Raw genomic sequence first — 20,802 nt, forward strand, 5'->3', positions numbered from 1 at the left:
TCTAATTTTTGTCCCCCCATTAGTTCGTAACATAAGAAGCAGAGATAATGCTTTATGAACTGGACCAATTCAATGAAATTGAATTTACAAATACTTACAGAGTAACTTGATATGTATCCAGCAGTCTGCCAGATGTTTTACATTTTTCATTTCATTTTTCCTAATAAAGTTTCCATGTTATAGATCATAAAATTAAGGATCAGAGACATTAAATAATCTTAACAAAGTCACATAGCCAAGAAATAGCAGCACAAGAATTTGAATCCTCATCTTCCTGAAACTAAATCCTATGCTATTAACATGACACGAAACCATTTCTGATGTTATCATATAATAGAAGACTGATTGTATATGAAAATAAAATGACAGAGGTTTGTACAAGATGATGTTGAAACACAGAAGTGGAAGATGCTGGTGTGGGAACACTAGGAAGAATCCTCACAGGGGATGACATTTAAATAGCTGGTGTAATCATTGGTTTCAGAAGGATTTTATCATTACCCTCTTCTAAAGTAGAGACTGTAATCCTCATTTTGCATAAGGTGAATGATACTCAGGTTAATATGTACGATACTGATATTGATGCTAATATTTATGATCTGTCAATAAATCAAGAACCAAAAATCTGGTTTTTCATTCTTAGGCCAGTGGAGTGGGTGGGGAGAGTCCTTATATAGGCTACCGAGTAGTCAAATGACATAGTGAGTGAGTGGATGGATAGTGTCAGAAATGGGCATCTTCAAAACAATTGCTAACAAGAGAATAACATAAAATTTCAATACTTCAAATTACCTGTATAACTTCCTTGCTAAGAGGCCATCCAACATTTTCTCAGACATTTATATCAATACCTACAAAACCATTTATGCTACTCTTGGACAAGCCAAAAGTAATAATTACAATAAGGAAAAAATAGAGAATATGCTCGAATTCCTTAGTTTAGGGAGGGGAGATTGAAGCTGCCTAAAAGAAATGACATTTGAGCAGAGGCTTAAACAAGGAAGATTTACATACGCGATGATAGGGAGCAGGCAGAGATTCTAGGCAAAATAAAGAATATATTTAAAGGCATGAAAGAATGAAAGTGAAAAATTCTGGAACTGGGAAACAATCAAGTAGTTTGAGCTTAGCTTACATGGGACAGTATGGGAGAAAGAAACTTGCACTAGTATACCAGAGCCAGACCTTAGAGAACCTTGAATGCCAGGTGAGACTTTTATAAGTTGTCCCTGCCAGGTGAGTAAACAAAGTCCAAAGAGAAAAATACTACAGACACAGCCTTTAAGGAGAAGGTAGAGGAAAAAGAAGCAAAGGAGGAACAGTTAGAGATAGATTTTGCAGAAGCTAATGGAGAAAAGTATGTCAAGAAATATGGAGTGGTCAACCACAATCATCCACTTAAAACATCATCTCTCCTTCCTAAACTCCTCACCTTTTTCTTTCCCTCCACTACCAAAATACTGAGTAATCCACGTTTACTATTGCTACTTCTTTGATGCCAATTTATTCCTTAACCTACTGCTTTCTCCATCACATGGAGTCTGGCTTCTTTCTCCATCACATCACCGAAATGACTGAAAATGTCATCTGTAATTTTGGCTGTCAAAGGCAATGCTGTCCTCATTCTATTTGATCTTTCTGTGGCTCTACTGGCCAAACTTATATCTCTGGTTCACACCTCCTGCCACATTTCCAGACTCATATATCCAACTGCCACCTCAACATTTCCATGTGGATTAAATAAACTTGGCCAAAAGGAATGGTTTCTCAAATATACCCAGGCAAGTTAGATCAGAGCAGATAGTATCCAGGGAGAAACTGGTTGTCAGCACTGGATAAGAGGAATCAGGAGTTCAGGCACTGTATTAGTCTGTTCCCACATTGCTATAAAGAACTACCTGAGACTAGGTAATTTATGAAGAAAAGAGGTTGAATTGATTCACAGTTCTGCAGGCTGTACAGAACGAATGGCTGGGGAGGCCTCAGGAAACTTACAATCATGGCAGAAGAGGGGAAGCAAGCACCTTTTTCACATGGCAACAGTAGAGAGAGAGCAAAGTGGGAAGTGCTACACACTTTTAAACAACCAGATCTCATGAGAATTCACTATCCCAAGAACAGCAAGGGGCAAATCCACCCTCATGATCCAATCACCTCCCACCAGGCCACTCCTCCAACACTTAAAATCATAACTCAGGCCGGACGCAGTGGCTCACGCCTGTAATCCCAGCACTCTGGGAGGTCGAGGTGGGCGGATCACAGGTCAGGAAATCGAGACCATCCTGGCTAACACGGTGAAACCCTGTCTCTACTAAAAATACAAAAAACTAGCTGGGCGTGGTGGCAGCGCCTGTAGTCCCAGCTACTCGGGAGGCTGAGGCAGGAGAATGACGTCAACCCGGGAGGTGGAGCTTGCAGTGAGCCAAGATCGCACCATTGCATTCCAACCTGGGTGACAGAGAGAGACTCCGTCTCAAAAAAAAAAAAAAAAAAAAAATTCATAACTCAACATGAAATTTGGGTGAGGACACAGAGCCAAACCATATCAGGCATATTTGTTGACACGCAACTTATAGAAACTTTTTAAGTACAATAATTCAGGCAAACGTCACAATCACCTTGGAATCCAGAGGTCATTATTTCCATTTTACAGGTGAGCAAACTGAAGCTCAATGAGGTAGAGTGGCATCATTCATTTATTCATTCATCCATCTACCAATCCATTCATCCATTCTCTTACTATTTATGAGAGTTTGCTATGTGTTAGGCCCTACAACTGAGTCAAAGTTCCACGGCCAGTCCTGGTAGAGTGGGAATTCAAACCCCAGGCTGCTCACCTTTAAGTCCAAGGATCTTTTCCTTTCCACACAGTTGTATGGAGGCCATCCAATCAGGACCTTTTCAGATTTGCTTGTGGAGAAATGACACATATTTATAACTGGACAGCAGTTACAGCACTGTATGTATAATAATTGGTTCTGGATAAATGTGTCAAGTGACCAAATGGATGGATGAATATGAGAATAACAATAATACTGTTCATCCTATCCCATAGGATTATTATGAGGGCCAAATGAGATTGTAGTGGAAAGAGTCTTGACAAGGGGCTATTTTAATATTCCTTTTTATTGTTTGTTGCCTCAAATCCGGTTTGGAAATAGACAATGATGCAACAATCTAGGTTGAATCCACTTCTCTATGGAGCAACAGCATTAGGTTATAGGTGATAATCTTGTCTGTTTTTGCTTACTGTCTCCTTCTCAAGATATAAACACCTCTATTTTTCATATCCACATACTACCAGGTCCCCAGAAAGGAGGCTCAAAATCTGTTTCTTGAATAAATTTATGATTTCCAGTTTTATAGATTAGGGAATTAAAGCTCAGAAGGCTAAATGAATAGCATAAAGTCACCTGGTAATTAAGTGGCAGAACTAAAATTTGCACTCAGGTCTTCTGACTTTAGTACTTTTTACAATATACTACTTTTTTGACTGAGTGTTAGGCCTCACTAGCAATTTAGATAATAGTAAAAGAACAAAAGTTAGGTACAACTTGATCATTTACGAGGTGCTTTCCCATACATTTTCTAGTGGACTCTCAAAACAACACTGGAAACACAAATTATAGATAAGGAAATCCAGGCCTGAAGCCCTCAAGATATGCAAAATTGCCTAGGGGCATGGAGCAGGCAAATTCAGAAGCCAGGCCCTTCTCCAGGCTCAACATCTCTGGCTGCTTCACCTTCATATTCACACCTTTCTTCCATCAGGCTGCCCTGCCCCAGGAAAACTACCCAATCCTTTTAAGACAGTGTATTCACAACTGTACTCATTGTGCCAAGACAGGCCAGCACAGAATATGGCCTTTCAACTTGCACAGATTTCCAAAAGAAGATATTTTGTCATCTAAAAATGCTGCCAAGGTTCCAGGTACATGATTGGTGAGGAACCAGGCCAGTTGACAAAATATTTGACAAAATTCCAATTGCTGGTGATTCTCAAGTTACGGGAGATAAGGACTTCTTGGATGTGCCCATTGGCCTGCATGCAGTAGAATTGAAATAGAATGTGCAGGCGCTGTCAGAGTAATATGACATGTATCCAGATCTTTTTCCTTTTATTTTTAGGCTTGAAGTTTAGTCCTCTTTCTTTGGCAGTTTTTGGAGCCATGTGGCTGGCACAACTCTGGCAAATACTAAAAATGCAATGGGATTGTGAAGAAGGGATAACTGCCATCATGCAAAACTAGAATTAAATATTTGTACTCCTTCTTGGGACTTTTAAAGGTGGGTGCCATTTCTTACCATTAAGAAATTGCTTTAATTACTGAGATATAAAATCAAGAGGGAAAGTTATTTTTAATGGAGTTTATATTTAAACACAACAGGAATGAGCAGGAATATTTATTGGTATTTAAAAAAAGAAGATATTATTAATTTCACTCTACTTTGAGTTATATTCAGTGTAACAAACATTGCAAATACAATGTAAATTGTGTTTCTTAAGTGTAAATATCATCCTTAAATATAAATATTGTGAATTCAAATGAATTAGAGACTGAAAAGTAATATTTTACGCATTCATTCTTTATTTATTAATTCAAAAAATACTTATTGACCATGGACTCTGGAACCAAAGTCTAAGTGTAAATCAGGTATCTGCCACTTAATAGCCCTATTCTATTATTTTAAATCATTATCATTATTATTAACACATGTCAGGCCCTTTTCTAAAAACTAAACACTAAATGAGAATCTGAGTATGCTCTGGAGGACCCCAGAGGAGAAGACATGGTGCTTATCCTTGCAGAACTTGAGGTGACACCCTTGTAAGTTGTCCCTTTATTAAATTATCCTCAAATTCCTGCCAAGATTCTGACATAGGACATAAGGATAGAATATATAAGAAAACTGAAGAGGTTAGTGTGGCTGGAGTTTATGAGAAATAAGGGTGAGAAAGATAAAGTTGGAGAGGCAGGCAGAGATCAAATTATGCAGAGCCTTATAGATTATGGTAACAATTTCCAATGTTACTTTAAGTATAATAAGAAGTCACTGGAAATAGAGAAATAAGGAGTAGTATCTGCATCAGAATCTAACATGAGGACTATGAAAACTGTATAGCTTCTAATTATTTGAGGGCTATAGAACACTTCAGAGACTAAATTTTCTGCTGGCTTTATAAACTCTGAAAAGTTGATGTCCTAAAAAAGTGGTCAGATGAGTAGATTGCAAAAATTTTCTCCCATTCTGTAGGTCGGCACTATTCACAATAGCAAAGACTTGGAATCAACCCAAATGTCCATCAGTGACAGACTGGATTAAGAAAATGTGGCACATATACACCATGGAATACTATGCAGCCATAAAAAAGGATGAGTTTGTGTCCTTTGTAGGGACATGGATGCAGCTGGAAACCATCATTCTTAGCAAACTATCCCAATAACAGAAAACCAAACACCTCATGTTCTCACTCATAGGTGGGAACAGAACAATGAGATCACTTGGACTCGGGAAGGGGAAATCACACACCGGGGCCTATCATGGGGAAGGGGGAGGGGGGAGGGATTGCACTGGGAGTTATACCTGATGTAAATGACGAGTTGATGGGTGCTGACAGTTGATGGGTGCAGCACAGCAACATGGCACAAGTATACATATGTAACAAACCTGCATGTTATGCACATGTACCCTAGAACTTAATAATAATTAAAAAAAAAAAAAAGTGGTCCCCAACCTCTGGATCATGGACCAGTACCTGTTTGTGCCTGGGCTGCTAGGAACTGAGTCACACAGCTGGAGGTGGTGGTGGTGGGGGGGTTATGAGTGAGCATTACCCCCTGAGCTCCACCTTCTGTCAGATCAGCAGCAGCATTAGATTCTCACAGGAGTGAGAACCCTATTGTCAACTGCGCATGTGAGGGATCTAGGTTGCACACTTCTTATGAGAATCTAACGAATGCCTGATTATCTGAATTGGAACAGTTTAATCTTAAAACCATCTCCCCACTCTCCCACCTCCTGTTTCTGGTCTGTGGAAAAATTGTCTTCTACAAAACCAGTCTCTGGTGCCAAAAAGGTTGGAGGCTGCCGTCTTGAAATATCCCACCTGAAAACATTTCCTGTCTCCCTCCCCCTCACTGTCCTCCTTCTCAAAAAAAAACTCAACATATAGAGAAGAATGGCAAGATTTGGACTAATGCATATTAGGCTTCCAATCCTGGCTCTGCCACTCGCTAGCTGAGTGGCTTTGGATAACTTATTACAAATCTTGGAGCCTTAGTTTCTGCATATATAAAATGAAATAAGATCAATAATACCTGCCCTCATGAGAGTACTAGGAGAATGACTTAAGTGGCAGCAAACAAGCTAGCATAGCATTTGGCACATAAATGCTCAATAAATATCATTTTCTTTCCCTTCTTTTCTCCTATGTCTATGCCTATAATAGTGTTAGGGCCATGACATTTAGAATTAAATAATATCCCTGGACAGTAATCACAAACCTTTGTATTACAGATGCTAGTCATATAATCTAAGGAATATCAAAATGTCATTGAAAATATAAACACAAATTAATAATAAAAAGGCAAATAAATAATTATAATAACTAAAAGTTTTATAATTCATAAATTATTTTATACTCCTTTCTTCATTTTGTTCTCAAAATACCCTTGTACAATAGGCAAGTCAGATATTATTCCCATTTTATAGGTAACGAAACAGACTTGGAGATATTCCAATATTTAAAAAAGTTCACTGCAAGGGATAGAAAAATAAACAGAATCCAGGTATTTTAATTCCTTTACAAGGATTAATTCCCCTTCATTACTAACAGACTGGGAATATATGTTACATGGGAAATGTTGCTCCCCCTGAGACCTGCTATTGCCCTTAGAACAAGCCAGGCAAAGTAGATACATGCCTACTCTCACCTCCCAATACTTTATCTATAGCTTTATCTCTCCCCATGTCCTATTCCTTAATTTAAGGTGAGGCCATACTGAACTTTTAGCTTGTTTTTCCTGGAACACATCAAACTGTTACTTCCGGGCACATACTGCTGCCTTTGCTCAGAATGGCCTTCCTCCTCCTGAACAGCCAGGAAGCATCTCTTCATGAATATTTCAAGAGTTAACTCAAGGGTTGTTGCAGCTAGGAGGGTTTTCTTGACATCCCATGTAAAATGGCTACCTCATCTTCAGTGTCCCTAAGCACAGCCTTGTAACAAGTAATTGTATCTTGCATTTGGTGTAATTCTGTCTATCTCTGCATCAGTTGCATTTGGTACAATTGTGTCTTCTGCTTCTGGACTGTGAGTTCCATGAGGGCAGGGAATGTGCCATGCTTTTAATATTCTTCTTGTCCAGACAGGGTCTGGCATGGAACAGGTGCTCAAGGAATATTTCATAATATGGTGAATGAATTAAGTTTCCTAGGGTCCCTTAAGTTTGACCCAGAAGCCTTATACATACATATAAAACAGTAACTCACAGAACTCCTCAGGAAGGAGTCAGTCCAAATCATCTACATACATTAAAGCATGGAGAACAAAGTGGAAAAACAAAAACAAAGATGTAGAAGTTAACAATTACTAGAACTACTGCTCTTTGGGAAACAGCCCTAACATATCATTTTCCCAACAGTGACTCTCACCATTTTATAACCATATGCCATTTGTTAATCCAGACTGAGCTGGTTCTCTAGTGTAAAATAGCCCCAGTGCTATTGCAAATGGTTCTGCCAGTGAAAAAGCAAGACCATCCATGGTGAAATGCATTTTACCAGGCCTATGCCCATATTTGAACAGGGACTGTCTCATAAGTTCTCTGGTTTTCCTGTCTGTAAGATATGGATTATATCCTGTCTCAGTGCCTATACCAGCAAGGCTGATTCATGACATGAGGCACCTAGTGTAAAAATGCTCCAAGCACAGTTAACTTGCTCTATCCTAGAATCTGTGGAAAGAATACTGGAAAAATGGTTTGAGTCAATGTGTTGCTGGCTGATGATGGCTATCAGTGGTTGCCAGGTACTATGTTAGAACTCTGCAAAAGACAGAAGAGATGGCCTGAGGGGCTATGTTGGAGGACTCTAGGGTGCCTGAGTGAGCCCATCATTGAGGAAGTTTCATAAAGTGGGTAATATGGGGTCAGGATCAGAGGCTGCTCTTCTGTATTCCAGCACCAAACACAAAATAGGCATTTCATAATTTTAAAAGGAAGGAAGGAAGGAAGGAAGGAAGGAAGGAAGGAAGGAAGGAAGGAAGGAAGGAGATGGAGGGAAAGAGGAATGGAGGGAGGGAGGGAGGGAGAGAGGAAAAGAGGAGGGAAAAAGAAAAGTCTGGGTTCAAAGACATTGTTCGCTTAGCCTGAATCTAGTCTTGGATTTAATGAACATTAATTCTTTATATTTCTTACTTATACCTCACAGTCATGCTTGAAGGCCCAGCTCACTTCTGTGCAATCCTATTCAATTTACCTAATCTACACACACACACACACACACAGACATACACACACACACATACACACACTCTCAAACACAAATACACATCTGCTGCTCCCTCAGACCTATGCTGGGTTCTAGTGACCCTGATAAAAATGAGACATAGTCCTTACTTCAAGGACTAAACTGAGACAGACCCAGAAATAGACAATGATAATTTGATGATAAATGCTGTGAAAGAGAAATTCAGGAGGAAGGGAGACAGACTGGGCAGGGATTGACTAACTCTACCTGCAGGGTCCTGGAAGACTTCCCAGAGACAGTTGGGTTGGGCCCTGAAGGAAGAGTAAGAGTTTCCAGGCAGAGTGGCAGAGAGAGGATTCTAGGCTGAGGTCACATTGAAAGCAAAGGCAATGGGGCTGGTGGTAACACAATCAGACATCATTGGGAAGCCTAAGAGTGGGTGTCTAATGGCAGAACAGAAGATGTGGAAGAGAAAGTTGCTGGAGCTAAGGCAAGAAAGACAGGATGGGGTCAGTCCAGCCTCACCCAGGATCAGGCATAAAAAGTGTTCTAGGAAAGGGAAACAGCAGCAAAAATGACAGGAATCCAGGATTTGACCAGAGGAACTATTTTTAGGAAATCATAGATTGAAAAGAGTAAGGGAGAAAAGGATAAGATTTAAAATTTGAGACAGGCAACTTCTTATGGCTTGTTTTGCTTTCATTTGTCTAATCTCACATCATTCTCTACTCACCACTCTTGCCACCTAACCCTATCCCATGGCTCTGCTACATATATTAAAGATAATTAATAAGACTGCCTGGTTTTGAACCCCACCTCTATCATTAGTAGTTTGTTGAACTTGAAAAGTTTTCCACCATTTCTTACCCTCAGTTTTTAGAGCCACCAATGAGTATCCATTGTATGGAATGCTTTGTGCTTTAATAATTTCTATTGATCATTTTGTATGTGTCAGGTCCCATTCCAAGCATTTTTGTGTATTATTTCATTTATTTCCAGACAACTGTTTTAATGTAGGTAGTATTTGTGTCCCTATTTTATAGATGAAGAAAGCAAAACACAGTTTGAGAATTTGGTATCAGGTCACAAGGCTATAAGTAGAAGACAGGATTGGAATCCAGGCAGTTTGATGAAAAAGCCTGTGTTTCCAACTACAGTGAGTAAGATCCTCAACTTAACATGTCTAAGGTTCTTCACAAAACTAAAAATAGAGCTATCCTAAGATTCAGCAATCCCACTGCTGGGTATGTACCCTAAAGAAAGGAAATCAGTATATCAAGGAAATACCTGCACTCTCATGTTTGCTGCAGCACTGTTCACAATAGCCAAGATTTGGAAGCAACCTAAGTGTCCATCAGTACATGAATGGATCAAGAAAATCTGGTGCTTATACATAATGGACATAATGTTCAGCAATCAAAAAAGAATGAGATCCTGTCATTTGCAATGACATAGATAGAACTGGAGGCCATTACGTAAGTGACACATTACGTTAAGTCAGGCACAGAAAGACAAATATCACATGTTCTCACTTATTTGTGGGACCTAAAAATCCAAACAATTGAACTCACGGAGATAGAGTTATCAGAGGATGGGAAGAGTAGTGGGGGTTGGGGAGCTGGTTAGGGAGGAGGTGGGGACAGTTAATGGGTACAAAAACAAATTGAATAAGAACTAGTATTGGATAACACAACAAGGTGACTCTAGTCAATAATAATTTAATTGTACATTTAAAAATAACCAAAAGATTATAACTGGATTGTTTGTAACACAAAGGATAAATGCTTGAGGGGACAGACACCCAATTTCCCATGATGTTGTTATTATGCATTGCATGCTTGTACCAAAATATCTCATATACCTCATAAATATATACACCTACTATATATCCACAAAAATTAAAAATTAAAAATTAAAACCATAAAAAATAAAAAGGTATCTAGCATTGTGGGGATCACAGAATTCATGTGTCTGTGTGGTGTGATGAAACACAGAACTCTAATGAATGAGTGAGGAAACAAGTGAGAAAATGTTGGTTGAAAGGGGAAACACCTAGCTGAGAGAAAACCCTTCTTCCCCAGGTGGCTAGCCAGGAGAATGAAGAGTTGGTAACTATAAAGTGAGATGGTGGTGGTGACTGTCTCATTTCATCAGATATACTTGTCATACATGCACCATTGTCCTGAGCCCATGAATAAAACATGGAGAAGTGCCCCAGACACCCTCCAAGGAGCATGATGGGGCCTCAGGGGCCACACCAGGCTCCCTGTGTAGCCCTATGATTGGGCTTCAGAAAGTACCCATTGCCATTCTTCTGCCTCATCCATCATCATTACAACCAACCTAAACCTCTGATTATGAAGGCACAGCCTGGTAGCAGGGAGCAGCTAGGGAGCACAATGCCTTCAAGCCAGAAGTAAAAGGACTGGGGATGGAGGAATCATAATTCATCAGCTTCAGAAAACTCAGAATGCTGAAGGCAGCACAAAGCTAATGCTTCTGACCTTATAGAGAAGCAGAAAAGCCAAGGGAGCAGGCTCAGTGAGGGAGGTGACTTAGGAGGTGGATCAGGAGATGGGTTTTTCTGTCCACAGATGTCTGCAAGGTGGTGGGGTCGGGGAGGAGACATCACAGAAATATCTGCTACTCTTAATCATTCTGCAGAATGACATCTGAAAATCCATGCCCTGGAGACTCTGGGGATATGATACAATTGCCTGAATTGTCAGACAGTTTAAATGACTGTCCCAAAATCATACAAATAGAAATAGGCAGATTTAAACCCACAGCTCTGTGACTCCAAAGTCTATGTTCTTTCTCTTCTACCACACCGCCCCATGATTACACAGGAGGGTATTCTAAGATGTGTGTGCCCAATTTCACACCACTGCTGCATGTCAGGTTGCGCGCGAGAGAGAACAAGCTAGCAAGTTGCCACTAGCTAGATCTTATCTACTCCAAATTTCCTATTCTCATCCCCATTTTATACTGATCCAGGCAGAAGCAGTAACCTGACCAAGGTCACACAGTAGCTAGTATACAGATCTCTGAATTTCCACACACCTTGTAAGAGGAGAAAAGTTGCCACCTCCAGGTTTCCAGTGAAAACTATACTTTCAAGGCCAGCTAACAGTTGGAAGGTCATTTACCAAGAGGCTTCACATGCATGCTTGTTTACTTAAAAAAAAGAAAGTAGCCTAATTATAGCCCAGTGAGAAATGAGATGTTGATGTATAAATGAAATTATGAAAAAAAAAATCTAATGGCATGCTTGGGAAGAGTCAATAGGCTTGAAGGATGGATAGTGCTTCAAGCAGGGAAGGAGAGGGGGGCAACAAGCACTATGGCCGGGTCTTAGGCTGGGGGACAGGAGTCGCAAGTCATGCAAGTTGCTTCCAGTATCTTCCTATACACTATCCTGTCTGCGTCCAAAGCAGGGATCTTTCTGCATCCTCAGAGGGTACCTGCAAACCAACTTACAAAAGGCAGTGAGATACAATGCAAAGAACTTGCATAACAAAATCACATGGGCTTGGCCTTGCAACTTATCAACTGAGTGGCCTTGGGTAAATCACCTCACTTCTCTGAGCCTTGATTTCTTCATATCATCAATGGAGATAATACTTATTTTGTAGGACTATAGTACAATTAAAGGAAACATACATATTTAGCATGTTCCTCAAATATATCAGGTATTAATAAACTTTATTACACTGATTACTGTAATTATTATTACTATCTATCCCTCATAATGCAAGGAGCATGTCACTGGGTTTCCAGTGGTTTCCATGGTAGTTTTCGGGATTTAGCTGTTTTCTTTAAAGGACATGGCTTTTCTTTCAAAACAGTGGGAATTGCATGTTTCTCTGAAGTAAAAGTGTTCAGCTCCCACTCAACACCCTAGCTACCTATTGTGGGTATAATTCTGAGGGGGAGGTGGGAATTATTTCTTTGAAACTTATCACTGAGCCAGAACTGAAACTGCTGAGCCAGGCTCAGTAATGCCTTCTGACTGTGGTAAGTGGGGTCCCTCCCACACTTTGGAGTGTCTTTTGAAAAATGTCTATGTGCTTCTCTAGTACCTGGGCTGGCTGTGAAGTCCGAGCAGGATGTCCTGAGCCCTGCTTCCTCTGGGTCCTGGTCAGTAGATGTGCCTAACTTGAAATTTTCTCAGTCCTCCTCCAGTGCTGATCAACCAGGGCTAGCAGTGACAATTGGGCAGGGCATGTCTCAGCCCTCCTTTCTCATTTTTAGGGTGTTCTCAATCTTTCTAGTTCCCCAGAAGTAAAGACAATCAGATGCTCTGAGAAGGCCCAGAACTTATGGTTATGGGTTTGTCCCATGTCCCAGTTCCAGGATAAGATACCTGGGTAAGCAGATCACTTCTGTGTATTTCCTTCATGGAATCATACAAGATTGGGCCCATTTTGGGTGACTCTCATTTATGTTGGACACAGGAAGAGTCTAGAGCTCTGAGATACTGACAGCCCACCACCAACCTCTGGACTTGAGCTGTGTATGGACCCAGGCATTGGCTCTTGCCCATCTATGTTCTAATCAAGGTGCTGTCTCTGGGTTTACAGCAACTGAAGATAGCATGGGTGGCAGCAGGCATCCTTAATCCTGTATCCCCCTCTGCTAAGTAGTTACCAGTCTCTTTACAGTGCTAAGATGTCCTCCAGAAGTAGCTGTCCCTATTATGAGATATCTATCTTCTTTGAAGTCTTTCAAAATTGCTACTCTGTATCTCCAATAAGTCCAATCCAAGTGTGAATGTTGTAGTCTCTTGGGCCGTTAATGAGGTGTGCCATTTGAGAACAAACTTTCCTTGCACAAACAGAGCAGTTTCTCTCAGTATATGGGCTCCTTGCTTATTCTTCCTGCTGGTGGTGGTATGTGAAAGACAGTTAACATTGTGCAGTCAACTCTAACAGAGTACACTGTAGAAACGTAGGGACTATGACCTAAAGCTAGAATTCAAGAGAAAACATTGTTGGAAGATGTGTTAATCCATGTTTATGATATACAATTCCTAATGGTACATTTAACATAACCAGCAAATAAATTATCTATTCACATTTTTCTGTATACTTAAGATGAGCCCTGCATTTGTGTTCATCATTAGAAACCAGTATTTGTGGGGGTACCATGAATGCTAAAGCATCATGAGTAACGATGTAACCAGCGTTAAGTAAACAGTATTAGGAAACTGCTGAGGCAAGAAGATCTATATTGTTTCATTACAAATATGTTCCAAAAAGCCATGCATTGTGAGTAATAACAGTAGTGCTAGCTTTTTCTGCATGTAGGAGATACAAAATTATCTCCAGAAACTATGCATTTGACAATAAAGAATATGAAAAGATGGCTCCGGATACTTCATGTGCACTCACTGAACAATAAACAAATACCTAAGTATCTTCTGTACACATTATTCTAAATCTTCAGCTAAATTCATGGACCTCGCATGAGTCTATAAATTTTGTAATACAATTTTTAATCAAACTGTTTATATAGACATAGGTGTCACAAAAAATCTTTGCCTGGAACCCTGCATGCCTTACGGGTGGCCTTGGGGAGATTAATGTAAAACATGTCTAGCTAGTGACTTAACTATGGAATCTTGTCACCAGAGACAGGATAAAGGAAAATATCTGAGGACTGCTTGGTACATTGTATTTCCTCCCTTATAACTGAAGGGTCACAACAAGTCGCACCTATGCACCTACAGATATGCATAATCAGCCGTTAAAAATAAAGTTTCAAAGCAATCTTTCACAATTTGTACACATTCTCACAATACAATATTACAAGTGAGCAGCAGAATTTTATATACATTCTAAAATTCTACTATGTAAATGGAAAATGCATAGAAAAAAAGACGAAATAGGGTATGATATTGAGTTGTCTTTAAGAGGAGAAATCTGAGGGGATTTTGCTGTTTCATGTGTACTTTTCACTTTCTAAATTTGCTACAATAAAATGTACTATTTTCACTTTTATTTTTCAGTTCACTGAATTTTTTTCAACATACCTCTCTCACTACTCTGCACATGTTTCCTTTTGCCTATATACTCATGCTCCCCAACTACTTACTTTCATTTGGCTAAATCCTATTTATCTTTGAGATTCCATCAGCAACGTCACTTCCTCCACGCACCCTTCTCGGGTACCTCAAAGCTGCATTAAGTGTTCTTCTAATGAGCTTCCACATTATCCTATAGATTCTTATCACTCTACATGTAACTGAAAGTTTGTTTGCCTCTTTCCTATCAGTTCTACACTCCAGTGATGTTCATTACTGTGCTTGGAAAAGAATGAATACTGAGAAATATTTCTGAAATGAATAGATTAATGAAAATTAAAATACAATTTAAAACTCCCTTTAAAAATATACACATATAGGCCGGGTGCGGTGACTCACGCCTGTAATCCCAGCACTTTGGGAGGCCGAGGCGGGCGGATCACAAGGTCAGGAGATCAAGACCATCCTGGCTAACACGGTGAAACCCCGTCTCTACTAAAAATACAAAATAATTAGCTGGGCGTGGCAGCGTGCACCTGTACTCCCAGCTGCTGGGGAGGCTGAGGCAGGAGAATGGCGTGAACCTGGGAGGCGGAGCTTGCAGTAAGCCGAGTTCGCGCCACTGCATTCCAGCCTAGGTGACAGAGCAAGGTTCACTCTCAAAAAAACAAACAAACAAACAAAAAAAAGTGTGTGTGTGTGTGTGTGCATAAAATGTATATATATATACACACACACACAGATAAACACAACCTAGGAGATTCAGGGAAGTTTTTGTCACTGTTATTTGTTTAAGTTTTCCAATGATAGTTTAAAAAATTTGTTAATCATGATGATTAAGTTTTCACAATAATGTGTGAGCTGTGCCTCTCTCAACCCTTATTATGATGTTGGCCCATTACTCATCTGATGTGAAGAAAAAAACTGTTAATGCATGCTTCAGTAAATAAAAAGAGAATTTGTGGAATTGTGCTTTGACAGTTACAAAAAAAAGTGGTAATTATTTGGGGCAGTGTTGAGCAAGTATGTTGCTAAGAACACTAATTCCATGAGATATTCTGGGGAAAAAAGAGGGAGAGAGGTTCTATAATCAAATAACTTCAGGAAATGCTGTATGCACTGGTCCCCTCTGAAGAATTACAATGTGTATTAGCATATTTCAGTGTTGTAAAAAGTCCTGCTGTAAAGAATCTGGTTAATTTATTTTTAATCCAGTACTTCTCAAACATATTTAAATATGAATCCTTCCTTTATGTAATACCTACTAACATCTATTTCCCAGAACACTTTTGGAAATGCTGGGTTTATCTCAAAATAATAAGAGTTATTTATGACAAACCCACAGCCAATATCATACTTAATGGGCAAAAACTGGAAGCATTCCCTTTGAAAACTGGCACAAGACAGGGATGCCCTCTCTCATCACTTCTATTCAACATAGTGTTGGAAGTTCTGGCTAGGGCAATCAGGCAAGAGAAAGAAATAAAGCGTATTCAGTTAGGAAAAGAAGAAGTCAAATTGTCCCCTTTTGCAGATGGCATGATTGTATATTTAGAAAACCCCATCATTTCACCCCAAAATCTCCTTAAGCTGATAAGCAACTTCAGCAAAGTCTCAGCATACAAAATTAATGTGTAAAAATCACAACCATTCTTACAAACCAGTAACAGACAAACAGAAAGCCAAATCGTGAATGAACTTCCATTCACAATTGCTTCAAAGAGAATAAAATACCTAGGAATCCAACTTACAAGGGAGGTAAAGGACCTCTTCAAGGAGAACTACAAACCACTACTCAGTGAAATAAAAGAGGACACAAACAAATGGAAGAACATACCATGCTCATGCATAGGAAAAATCAATATCGTGAAAATGGCCATACTGCCCAAGGTAATTTGTAGATTCAATGCCATTCCCATCAAGCTACCAATGAATTTCTTCACAGAATTGGAAAAAAACTGCTTTAAAGTTCATATGGAACCAAAAAAGAGCCCGCATTGCCAAGACAATCCTAAGTCAAAAGAACAAAGCTGGAGGCATCACGCTACCTGACTTCAAACTATACTACAAGGCTACAGTAACCAAAACAGCATAGTACTGGTACCAAAACAGAGATATAGACCAATGGAACAGAACAGAACCCTCAGAAATAATACCACACATCTACAGCCATCTGATCTTTGACAAACCTGAGAAAAACAAGAAATGGGGAAAGGATTCCCTATTTAATAAATGGTATTGGGAAAATTGGCTAGCCATAAGTAGAAAGCTGAAACTGGATCCTTTCCTTACTCCTTATACGAAAATTAATTCAAGATGGATTAGAGACTTAAATGTTAGACCTAAAACCATAAAAACCCTAGAAGAAAACCTAGGCAATACCATTCAGGACATAGGCATGGGCAAGGACTTCATGTCTAAAACACCAAAAGCAACGGCAACAAAAGCCAAAATTGACAAATGGGATCTAATTAAACTAAAGAGCTTCTGCACCGCAAAAGGAACTACCATCAGAGTGAACAGGCAACCTACAGAATGGGAGAAAATTTTTGCAATCTACTCATCTGACAAAGGGCTAATATCCAGAACCTACAAAGAACTCAAACAAATTTATGAGAAAAAACAAACAACCCCATCAAAAAGTGGGCAAAGGATATGAACAGACATTTCTCAAAAGAAGACATGCTTACAGCCAACAGATACATGAAAAAATGCTCATCATCACTGGCCATCAGAGAAATACAAATCAAAACCACAATGAGATACCATCTCACACTAGTTAGAATGGCAATCATTAAAAAGTTAGGAAACAACAGGTGCTGGAGAGGATGTGGAGAAATAGGAACACTTTTACACTGTTGGTGGGATTGTAAATTGGTTCAACCATTGTGGAAAAGAGTATGGCAATTCCCCAAGGGTATAGAACTAGAAATACCATATGACCCAGCCATCCCATTACTGGGTATATATCCAAAGGATTATAAGTCATGCTGCTATAAAGACACATGCACACGTATGTTTACTGTGGCACTATTCACAATAGCAAAGACTTGGAATCAACCCAAATGTCCATCAGTGACAGACTGGATTAAGAAAATGTGGCACATATACACCATGGAATACTATGCAGCCATAAAAAAGGATGAGTTTGTGTCCTTTGTAGGGACATGGATGCAGCTGGAAACCATCATTCTCAGCAAACTATCGCAAGAACAGAAAACCAAACACTGCATGTTCTCACTCATAGGTGGGAATTGAACAATGAGATCACTTGGACTCTGGAAGGGGAACATCACACACCAGGGCCTATTATGGGGAGGGGGGAGGGCAAAGGGATGGCATTGGGAGTTATATCTGATGTAAATGATGAGTTGATGAGTGCTGACGAGTTGATGGGTGCAGCACACAAACATGGCACAAGTATACATATGTAACAAACCTGCACGTTGTGCACATGTACCCTAGAACTTAAAGTATAAAAAAATAAAATAAAATAAAGATAGTCTGGAAACAATATAGACATATACATACAAACATAATTCATAATATAAATGATGTACAAATATATATGAAGATAGTTATGATAAAGGCAGTATATTCAGTGGAAAAATAATTAATGTTAAACACTCAATAGTCAATAAAAGCTGCTAGAAAAACCAGTTAAAAAAAAAAAAAAGGGCTTCCAGAGGAAGAAATTTTCTGGCTCACAGTGAAGGCAAGAAATCGGAAAAATCCTGGAGAGAGAGACAATAAGATTAAAAAAATATGTACTAATAAAATGTAACATTTATTGAGTACTTAGTATACAGCATATAGTATGTCAAGTATCTTACATATACTAGCTTAAGTTTTATAATAAATTTAAAAAGCAGAAACTATCATTCCCACTTAATGAAAAGTGAATTAAAATTCAAAGGGATTAAGTATGCTGTAGACAGCACCACGTCTGCCTGGGTTACTTCATAACCTTCCTCTAACCACTACGCTATGAGCACTGAACCACACAAAACCTCCTTCCCCTGGTGGAATAGGTGACAGAATGGAAGCACTCCCTTCCTGTATTTTTTCCCTTCTCTTCCCTTCTTTTCTCCCTTTCCTTCCTTCCTCAAACATCCTGAGTGTTCACTCCGTCAGTCACCTGTGGAACCTGTGGTTTCAGAGATGAATAAAATATGATCCCTATTCTAAAAAAGCATCCAGTCTAGCCCACCAAGTTAGTCATCTTCCAAGCCCTGGGACACACAAACAGGTGGATAAAAGAAAGATGATCCTATGGGTTGCATCAAAAGCATCTGAAAGGCTGCTGAGGTAAACATGAAAACCCCACCTAGGGCTTCTTCCCACACATTTCTGGGGCTGAATCCTTAGAAGAGGTATTTAGCAGTAAGGGGTGAAAAGATTCATGCACAAATCACCAAAGTAATGCAGTTTTCATTAACTAGATTTATTAGTGAACTTGGGGGCAAGCATACCTGTCCCCTATTTCAAATATTCTCTGGAGTTCTGGGAGATGAACTATATGCCAATCTGGCCATATGCCAAGAGGCTACCTGGGGAGACAAGTGTATTAATAAAATTTCACCCACACAGGGGTTAAAAAATAAGTATAATTCTGAGCAGAAATAAATACGGTCCCTACTTTTAAACTTTTACCTTAAACTAATATAGTTTAAGGTAAAGGGAGCTTTTATCTTCCTAGATCATACTGCCAGTCATACTGCTCTGTGAGTGTCTGCCTCACAATCAGAATGCAGAGGTCCATTGACAGGAATGTTTTAAGAAGGAAAGATGGAAGGGGAGAGGTGGGAAGGAAGGGAGGGAGGAGACTTGGATGAGACAATAGAGTCATAGGAGATTAAGGGACGTTTGGGGCTTTGATACCAACTGGATTCTCTGCTACAAGATTTAGGTTTAGAAAGATACCCACCACTTCCTCACAGATGCCTCATGATGCCCTAATCTCAAAAAGAATTTCAGGCTGACCTAGGGAGGCATTTTTGATCTCCCATGTGGATAAGGAGTTTCAGGCCTGCCATTCTTCTTGCTGAAGACTCACTGAGGGGAGGAGAGGTGAAGGTAAGGTTCTGCTTGAAATTCAACTAGTGCTGCATAAAGAATGATACACATGAAAAATTGATCATGACACTGCACTCAGGCAAATATTATTAATAATGCAATATTTAAACACACAATATATCCCTCTTAATGATGAAAAGAAACCCAAGGTCAAAGCAAATAAAAGTCATTCCAATGTTAACGAAAGGAAAAGAGAGAATTTCTCTACGCACATCACTCCACAATAGCTTCCTTTACACCACCATCTAACAGAGTAAGTAGCCCTTCCATCAAGAGAGGTGGCAAAACCCTTCTCAACAAGAATACTTCAAACCACTAGGCAGTTCTAGAAAAGTACAGAATTCAGGAGTTTTATCCCTTCTTTTCTCATATTCCCTTCTGTAAAATGAAGGTAATAATACCAAAGCTCTTTCTAGGCCTTGTTTTCCCATCTGCAAAATGAGGAGGCTACTAGGTAATCTCCAAGTTACCAAATTGCAATTTTGAATATTTATAATTATGTAGATAAATTTGGAAGCTTCTTATAGAGCTGGGTACAAGCTCAGTTCCTTCACATACTTGGAGTAGGACCTTGGTCAAGTTACTTAACCCCTCTGAACCCCAGATTCGTAAGTGATAAAATGAGACAATAACATTCCTACCTCAGAGATTTATTTTGAGTTCTAGGTAATTCAAGATAATACTGTTAGTGAGAGGAGACATAAACATCAAGTCCAGGTCTGTTTAACTTCAAAGACTATACTCTTTCCACTAAAATAGTAGAGAATACCAACAAGAAAAAATGTCTACAAAGCCAAGCACAGTGCAGCAGAAGCACAGGCTTTCTGCTGTAGAATGCCAGAGGCAAGAGGAATTAACGTTGTCTGTGGGTGAAGGCAGCAAACATCAGGAAAAGAGCTCTGGAGTCAGACGCCAGTGATTCAAAACATTCTTGGTCTCAGTGTCTTCTGCTGTAAAACAGGGAAAGTAACAGTACCTGCTTTACAGAGTCATTAAGAGTAAAGATGTAAAGGTTATGTATATAAGCATTCAGCACAGTACTAAGGATATAATAAAAAATGCAATAAATAATAGCCATTGCTATTATTATTCTTTAAATTACATGAAATTAAATATTATTATTATTATTTTTTTTTTTTTTTGAGACGGAGTCTCGCTCTGTCGCCCAGGCTGGAGTGCAGTGGCCGGATCTCAGCTCACTGCAAGCTCCGCCTCCTGGGTTCACGCCA

General features: G+C 39.4%; 1 protein-coding gene and 1 non-coding gene across 9 annotated transcripts in view; one reads left to right on the forward strand and one right to left on the reverse strand.

Annotated features, from left to right (window-relative positions):
* Positions 1 to 20,802, reverse strand: part of AGBL4 (ATP/GTP binding protein like 4) — a 1,449,848-nt gene that overhangs the window by 620,748 nt on the left and 808,298 nt on the right. The gene's annotated exons all lie outside the window — the stretch shown is intronic.
* On the forward strand, positions 15,304 to 15,409 carry LOC116272555. Its single transcript, XR_004181209.1, has one exon. It is a non-coding gene; the product is annotated as a small nucleolar RNA U13 (small nucleolar RNA).

This window comes from Papio anubis, chromosome 1 (genome assembly GCF_008728515.1).
Source record: "Papio anubis isolate 15944 chromosome 1, Panubis1.0, whole genome shotgun sequence".
In the NCBI taxonomy this organism is placed as follows: domain Eukaryota; kingdom Metazoa; phylum Chordata; class Mammalia; order Primates; family Cercopithecidae; genus Papio; species Papio anubis.